The following is a 9,269-nucleotide window of genomic DNA, read 5'->3' on the forward strand; positions in this document are numbered from 1 at the left end:
ACCGTATGTCATTTTATGCTACGTAAATATGTAAACCTTTCCCCCTAAAATACTGTATGTCACAAAGAAAACTTGAGAGAGTAATCTGTTTCCATTAAGAAAGGTTGAAAATAACTTTATACAGTACTTTTAACCGTATACGTTTAACCACTTGAACCCCAGCATCCTATTCTGGGGGATCTACAAGCTCACAGCTGCTATTTTTGCTAAGAGATTTGGTGTAGATAGAAAGTACCTTCGGACTCCACCTTAGCCCGTAGAACTTTCCGTAGCACTTGCCATATTTGCCATAACCTTGACGACCTTGCAGGCTTATGCATTATGTAGACAGATGTCAGGTTCATTTGTAGACCTGGCATATAATTAACCTTTCGGCCTGGCGGAGATAACTACTATAAACGTGTTGTTTTGTTGACATCATCAATAAACATTTGATAAAATAACCCTACAGCTCCTGTCAACCCTTCTCCCAATGGTAAGAAGTGCTACACTTGCCAAGGCAACGACTGCTCCCACATTCTGCCATGTACTGGTGATGAAGATCACTGCATCTCAGGAAAAGGTAACGCACTTATGAATTCATACGACTGCCTCTCCTGTTTACCCACATATTTCACATTCCGCAGCTCAGAACAATGATCAATGCTTTTCCTAGACTTGGAGCATTACATTGAGAGAGTAATGTTTTTTTTTTGTGTGTGTTCACAGGGGTGATGGTAATGGGAGGCAATGATTTCAACGGAAAGGGCTGTGCCTCAAAGGACGTATGCTCAAGGTCAAATGTCACCATACCCGGAATCATGGAGGTTGAAGGAAGCTGCTGTGAAGGTGACTTTTGCAACGGTGACGCAAGCAACGCTGTTATTGCCACAAGTGCTGCAACCACTGCTGTTACTGCTACAAATGCTACAACTGCTGTTACTGCTACAGATGCTACAAGTGCTACAAGCACTATTGTTAGTGGTACAAGCACTATTGTTAGTGCTACAAGCACTATTGTTAGTGCTACAGGCAGGGCTACAAGCAGTGCTGTTAGCCTCTTATTCCTGGTAGCACCAGTGGTCTCTGTTGCTGTGTTCAACTGAAAGGGGTCTCACTGCTTCAGTTTGCTCCTCATCTCTGTATGATCTCTGAAACTCACTCTACTGCCATTACAATCAACTCCAATTTGACGAGAGTCAGTTAAACTTCATCACCATCAAAGTATGAAAACTGTCCACTTCCTCAGTAGCATTTCCCTCTGTTACAGTGCACATGTTCTCCATCAAAATTAATACTTTGTTGCTTAAAAACATTACAACATTCTGAGATGTTGGTTTTATTTGCTTAGTTTGATTGATCCCTGTTGGTCTGTTGGCTTGCTGGAAAACATGTCCGAAAGTGTAACTTTCAGGATTCAAATGAAAAAATAGTAGATCTACAAGCTCGAAACACATTACGATGGGACACGTTTTAAGCTTGCAGATCTGCTACTTTTGCGTGACATACTATGTAGTATGATCAAGTAGGGCATTCATTTAAGAGACATATAAAAGTTGCATCTTTAACATAATGTCCTGTGTTTTTGAAATCTAAATTGGTTTTGCTTAGCTTACTCGTCTTTACTGTTGCCTGTAATGTTCTCAAATACTGTATATACATTTAAAATTCAGACTCTAGTCTAGACAGACAGACAGACAGACAGACACACACTGTAATTCACCAGGTTATGTTGTAAATTATGCTTTTGTAAGCCGGTGTTCTAAAATATAGTTTGATGTGACCTTTGTGACCTTTGAGCACCTGCCTCTCCAGTGGTGTCTGCACAGCCCTGCAACATAGTATAATTAAGTTCTTATTTATCAGTATCATTATGAAACACATTTTAAGGTTTTAAAGAAAACAATACCTGTCATTTTATAAAAAACATTATTTGTTTTGATATAAATGTTATATTATCATTGAAATTACCAATTATTTGTGGACCCACTTGCAATACTCTCACGGCCCACCAGTGGGTTGAGAATCACTGGTGTAGTGTAAAAAATGGGCTGTTATAGCGCCAACATGTGGCCAATCAATTTGTGTGGGATATTAATCATGTGCCTTTGGACTTGATTTCAGTGATCAAACAGTGTTCCTGTTATGTTCTGTTTGTGTTTTTCATCTGCTAATTAGTAATCGATTGATCAAATAAAACAGTTTGTGCTTTTCCATAAAGCTACAGCACCCTTTCAAGTTTCACTGTGTTTATTGACACAAAGACATACAATGCAGACGGTAGAAGATGTATTCTATAAATAGTGACATTCTTGTACTTCAAGCTTCCTCAACAGTGTGGAAAACACGTGATGCTGCAGAAGATCTGAACCCAGGCGTTCATACAGAAGAGGAGAGAGGAACAGAGTTCACAAGTGAATTATACCTTTTAATGCTATTCTATATGCTATTCTTATCACTTACACGTACTACTGTACCACTTAACAAACATAAGTCTGTCTTATTTTATATTTCATCTTGTTAACAATGATATTTGTATTAGTGTTGGTGTAAACGTTGTTTTAAACAGTGTTTACATGACAACAAAAAGCAGAGGATGTTTTGCCAGTCGTCTCTCTGCTTGTTGTTGTTTTTTTCAGTTCCTGAATTCAGTTAAAAGTTTCCCCAGAAGTGAAGGATTTATCTGCTGATCTTCAAACATTGATAAACATGTTGTTCTAACCTTCATCTTGGTGTTTTGGTGGGGTCTGTTTTTTAAGGACTTGGTGGTTTCATGCTTCTCTACAATTTGCAGTTTGGAGAGAGAGATGTCATTACATCTATAGACCTATAAGGATCTATAGACCTATACACCTATAGACCATAGAGAGAAATGCCATTATTACATCTACAGTATTAGACCTGCAATAGAGCCTGCACTTGTCTCTGCTGTCAGTCACTCACAGCCCCTTTGGCTTGACCTGTCAGGTGATCTATTAAACCGCAAAAAAAGGATATTTATTGAATATAGTATACAGATGTGCCACTTCAAAACTTCACACGTTACTGTTCTTTCCCTGATAGTGCCCTGAAAAGGCATTTTTTCCCTCCCTTTTCTGCCCTTAAAATGCACTGTTTTGCCCCTGAAAAGAAGTTGTCACTACACACCCCCGTTTTTCCCTTCAACAGACATCCATATACATGAGAACAAAAGAATGTGTGTTGAACAAGGTGTCAGACTCATTATGAGGCGAAAGGTGATTTGACCAGTTGCTCAAATTAATTAGCATCATAAAAGCAGTGATCATCAAAATAATTCAGCATTTTAAATGCCCTTGTTGTGTATTTTCGATCCCAAGAGCGGGCATTTAATACCAGTTTCCTAGAAAAGGCAGCTTATAAAGGAAGAAGTCCAGGGTCCAGGTTTCAAGTCAAGCATCTTTTATTTCAGCCTGACTGGCCGTCTGCCAGGGTGGTCCGATCAGGCAGCGCACAGTCACAAGTCAAAAACACATTACTTATACCAGTTCAAATCTTGCCAAGAGGTGGGGCCAGGTGGTTCAAGCCCACCCCCACACATCATGTATTCTGACAGGGACGTTGTCGGGCCGAGTCCCCGCCTACATCCTGGTATCACACATTTAGCAGTTATCACAGTGTAACAATCTTGTACTAATTCTATTTATCAAACTTTACGTTTACACAAAAGCTGGTTTAGTATTTCTTGTCCAACATTTCTTCAGCTTTAAAATGATTCCAGGCACTTTATACTTCATAGTTACAAACAGCAGTTTAGAAAGAATACATCAATAAACGCAGCATTTACTCCAGAATGAATCTTTTCCTTAATAACATTTCTCTTTGTTAACAGCACAAGTCATAGTTCAACTTTATTCATTTCAACTATAGCGTTTTCACACAGAATGAATAACCTTTAGGAATAACTTTGTTCATTTCACCCACGTACTGCAATCATCTTGACCTGGTTTTCATCCCTACCCATTTGTTGTCTGTGGCCAACTGCCTCCTCACCAGTGAACAATGGGATCTTGATTCATTCAAATTAAGACAAAAGAATGGCTTGTTGACTTGTTTTGGGTTCACACTTAAGACTGGTACCTTCTGCTCCAGAACAAAAGGGCAGGAACTTCTGGGTGTGACTGATTGCATCAGACTTCAAATCTCTTCCTGCCCAGACCCCCACTCATTCCATTTGTCACCTCACCTGGGCTTCTAAACTTAAACAATGGCCAGAACTTTTGGAGTGCTTGGGAATGCAAATTGATGATCGCATCCCCCCAGATGGGACAAACACTGTTTCCGACTCCAAACACTGTTAACTGCAGAACTCAAAAATCACCCAGTATTTGTGACACAATATTAAATCAATTGTCTTATGAAATAGCATGTTCATGTTTGAAAGTTTACTTCACCCTTCTTTGTCCCTCTTATTGCCCTGGGAATCCCCTGAAAATTTACTGTCTTGGCGATGGCAGGACATGTGAAGTTTTGAAGTGGCACATCTGTATATTAAAACAATAAATGGGCACAGCATCAAATGTTTTATGGTCATGATTCACCAGGAGCCTGGATGGTGGGAGAAAAAGCTTGCAATTAAATAACTGTTCAGGGCTTGATTTAATTTCTTGCACGATACTATGTGCAACAAATCATATCAAGCCCAGTCATTATTTAGCTGAAATATGTGAGCTAAAAAAAAAAGGTTGAGAACCACTGATGAATTCCTACCCCACGGCTACCCTGGCCTTATTCTATTCTCTTACTTTATCCAACCTTCCACTAAACTCATGTTTTGTATCTTATGTACTGCATGAGTGTGAGCAGACATGTGATTATATGGGCACCTTTCCTGATAATAAATCAATCAGGCAAACACTTACACTATTACCCTTCTTGAGATTTTCTGAGGAATTTCTTGACCTCCGAATTCCCAGTAACTGACAACATTGAGGCATCATCATAAGTCACCAGATCATGTAGTGCACTGTTCCAAAAAATATTCACTTTGACGTTCACAATTAATAGGCTAAATGCATGGTCAGGGACCACATGCAATACCTCCACGGACTAGGTTTTATTAAATGATTGACTTATCCTATGTTTGCATTATACTAATTAACATGCAGCCTATAATTAGACATACATGTGGTGATGGTAGATCTCTGAACAGGTTGATCTAACCCAGTGGTTCTGAAAGTGGGGTCCAAGGACCCCCAGGGGTCCTTGTGGTGGATCCAGCGGGTCCCAGCTAATTCAGTTGATATATAGCATCAAGTTTAACCACTTTAACCCTATCGCATTATTTCAAATATTCTTGAAAATATGAATATGAATATCTTGTTTGGGGGGTCACTGGCATGTTTTCAGACCGGGGTCACTGGCATGTTTTCAGACCGGGGTCACTGGCATGTTTTCAGACCGGGGTCACTGGCATGTTTTCAGACCGGGGTCAATGGCAAGTTTTCAGACCGGGGGTCCATGGCCGAATACATATTAATTTGGGGATCCTTGACATGTAAAGGTTTGAGAAGCACTGCTCTAACCAGTGACAGCTAGAGAGCTCTGTGTACAGTCATGCTACTGGTCCAGGGAACCAGCCAGAGCAGGAGTAATATCACTCAAGATTCAAGACATTCCACTGCATACCAGGAGTGTTCTTTTCTTTTATTTAGTCCACAGCAGTCTTATAGAACATTCAAGCTCTTCAGGTTCATGTTATTTTGTATGTTTGTTCAGCCCATCCTCAGCCCCTCCATGTTGGATCACCTCATCAACCATCACAAGTTAAACCTCCCTCACACATGATATAGAGATGCAGGTCAGTGGTTGGCCTGCAGGGGGCATTGTTGGTTTAATACACTAATAGGGAAAGGCTTGATCCCTTCATGTTAACCTGTTTTAAGTTTGACCCTGTCCACAACCATCCCTATAACATTAGGCAAAAGTAGCTGATCTACAATGCGTAGATCAGCAATGCTCTTGATGCGTCACCACGTGACACATTGTGAACTTGCAAATCAGCTATTTTTGTTGAAGAACATATTTAGAGTAGAGTGAAAACAAGAGGGGCCAAGTACAGAGCTCTGGGGCTCTATAGCTTACTTTGTATAGCTTTTCTGAGATGTGAGAAGCGGGAGGCTACAAGGAAAACCACTGAATACTAGATAATAGATATGTAGAAACATTTTATGTTTAATAACTACAGTAGGACATCCCTTTAAATTCACTCTCATCTCAAATATAACGTTTATTAAGTCACTAGCAGCGTTTACATATTTACAAAAATCCCCCTGAACACTTGAATATCATTAAATACAAAATGATTATGTTCATGTACTGATGGGTCTAAACACCAAATTCCCTCCAAACCAACCAGATAAGCTTTCATTTCCACAATGACAAACTAAGATAAGGAACATTTCGCGTGATTCAAGCAGCATGATTATTTTTATCTTGTCCGGCCTGAATGCACCTTAAGACTCATATCGAAACTTAAGTTTAAGAGCACATTGCTGTGGAAAGATGTGCGTAGCTTCCTGTGTTGTTTCCTGTTCAAGAGGAAATAAAGTAGACAAATAGTTAATATAAAAAAGTGTGTTATTTAACTAATACACGTTCAAAGATTTTAATATTTTAAGGCAGTTCAGGGTTAATCCACCTGTAAAAAACAAGCTATGATAAAATCAAGGTTAAAAAGGGTTAGGATTAAGACACACCCTCTAACCGTCTTAACAGCAGGGTAATGTGTAGAAATAACACCCGAGAATAAAACCTGCGTCTCCCTTGTGGGAAGAGACACTATAAAGCCAAACATCTTAACCACTAGTCAAAGAGGGAATTCGCACTATAAAGGATGAGGGAGACCTTGTTAGTTCCTCTGCGGAAATTCAGTTTCAACTTCACCCAGCTCATGGCCGCCCTATCCTTAGTACGCGGAAGCCACTAGTCGGAGTGGCGAGATGTCGGAATGGAAGGAGCACCCCATTGCAGCCAGCTGTTATGACTTAGTGCTGAGTTTTTGTGTGTGTGTGTGTGTGTGTGTGTGTGTGTGTGTGCGTGCGTGCGTGCGTGCGTGCGTGCGTGTGTGTGTTTGTGAGTGAGCGTGGATGTTGTGCTTGTAGATGTTTCTAGTGTAAGGAAAAAGGTGCAGAGTACTACAGAGCTGTTTACTTCAAATGGGTGTGTAACTCATTTGTACGCCCTCAGAGTTATGGGGGTCCTTGAAATGTAAAAGTTTGACAACCACTGTGCTACAGTATATGGGGCTGAATTGATAAGACCGGCGAAGGAAGTAAGGAGGTTTAATTTCTTTCCAATATGTCTGCTGTAGACTATTAAAGGCAGAGCTGTACAGCAGTGGTCCTTGGACCAGTAGTTGACCAGGAGTTGAAACCCCCCTGCACTAAATGACCTCAGATCATGTCAGTGGAAGTGAGAAGACAAGGAATTCCACAGAAAAGGGAGATTGAATCTCAAGAAGGAGAAGTGCACCGGAGACTGGCCTACATTTGAGTGTGCACTCAAAGCATTTGCAGACTTTGGGGTTATGCGCCCCAATAGGCTGAACTCGGAATGTCCCTTGTTTACACATGAATGCTAATAAACATACATTTTGGGAAAGTGAAAAACAGGCATATATCAAATAAAAAATGTATCCTTCATAAGTTGTCTTTATCCATTCATGAGGTATCCTGACAGAACAGAGCAATTGCTCAACCCACTGAGGAGAACCATGCGGAACAGAGAGTGTGATTGGTTTCCTTAATATATAATAGGGCTGTCAACTTTCCTCAGAAATGATTTTCGAATATTGGTCTTAAAAATGTGCAGATATTTGAATATAAAAAAATACATATTTTTTTTTTTTCAAAAAATATTAAAAAAATAAAAAAATGTTTTTAACAGGAACAGTACAAAAATCAATGTATCGAGTGTTCAGATCCAATAAAACATATATTTTGCTTGTTTTTATAACTTCATACATTGTTTTTTTGTATTGTCCCTGTCAAATAAACATAAAAAAAAACGTTTTTATTCTATTTTTTTTTATTCGAATATTCATTTTCATATTCGAATATACATATTTTCGTTTTTACATCGAATATAAGATATAATAAGATAAGATAATAATAAAAAAGTTTGAAATCTTGTTTGAAATTACCAAACTTGCTCACTGATAATGTCACCAGTTTTGTCACAAAAATGGGGTCAAATTTGTTCTACTGCTCTGCTGCCAAAATGTGTAATGCCCTGCCAACAGGCATGTAAAAATGTGACTCCTTACCCACCTTCAAAACCGCTCTAAAAGAGCACCTACGGGTGGCTGCACTGGCCCCTGTAAAAAGTCTAAGCTTATCACCGGAAATGACCACATGGTTGAAAGGCAGGTTTTTGAACTGTCCACAGCCCTCCTCTGAGACACAGAGTGAGTAGACAGAAATGGCACCATTGTATAATGAGCATTTAATACTAACTAATAGTGAAATGGTTGAAAACTGGTGAAGTGTTCCTTTAAAGGTGAAATGGATGCTCTGGTGTAAAGCTGTCAGTGCCTGTTGCACATGGTGTCTGTGGTTGATGTAAATATAGAATACAGCAAGCTTGTGCTTATGTTCACTGATTGGTCCGTCGATAAACCACAATATTCTCTAAAACACCAGAAGGTACAAACTAGACCTAAGCAGCACCTTAACATAGTGGAATGGTCCATTTCGTTCCATTTGTACACTCTCAGAGTTACACAACCGTAAGGGGCCATTTGGAACCCCCTCAAGGAACCACGAGGGTCCCTGGACCACACTTTGACACCCACTGGTGTAGCAGAATGTTTCTAGTGAGCCAACATGCAAAATATATCAGCACCCTGACTAAAAATATCACTCTCCCCGGCCGCCTGTCCTCTTCACAACGTGACGCAATGCAACACCTTATTCAATTCAATTCAATTTTATTAAAGTGTCAAATCACAACAAGTTGTCTCAAGACACTTTACATGTAGAGAAGAGACCCGACAATCCCACCCTGAACAAGCAATTTTTGCGACAGTGGCAACGAAAAACTCCCTCTTAACTGGAAGAAACGTCAGGCAGGCCCTAGGATCTAGGGTGGCGGCCTTCTGCCTCGACCGTGTCGGGGGAAAGAGGAGAGAGAGAGGGAGAGAGAGAGAGAGAGAGAGAGAGAGACAGACAGAGACAGAGAGAGAGAGATACAGTGCAGGTAGTAACAGTAACAATAGTAGCACATATAATAGTGTAATATATGATATATATGATAGTATAATATAGTACAGC

Source organism: Gymnoscopelus microlampas, assembly GCF_963454915.1.
Source record: "Gymnoscopelus microlampas genome assembly, chromosome: 3".
In the NCBI taxonomy this organism is placed as follows: Eukaryota; Metazoa; Chordata; class Actinopteri; order Myctophiformes; family Myctophidae; genus Gymnoscopelus; species Gymnoscopelus microlampas.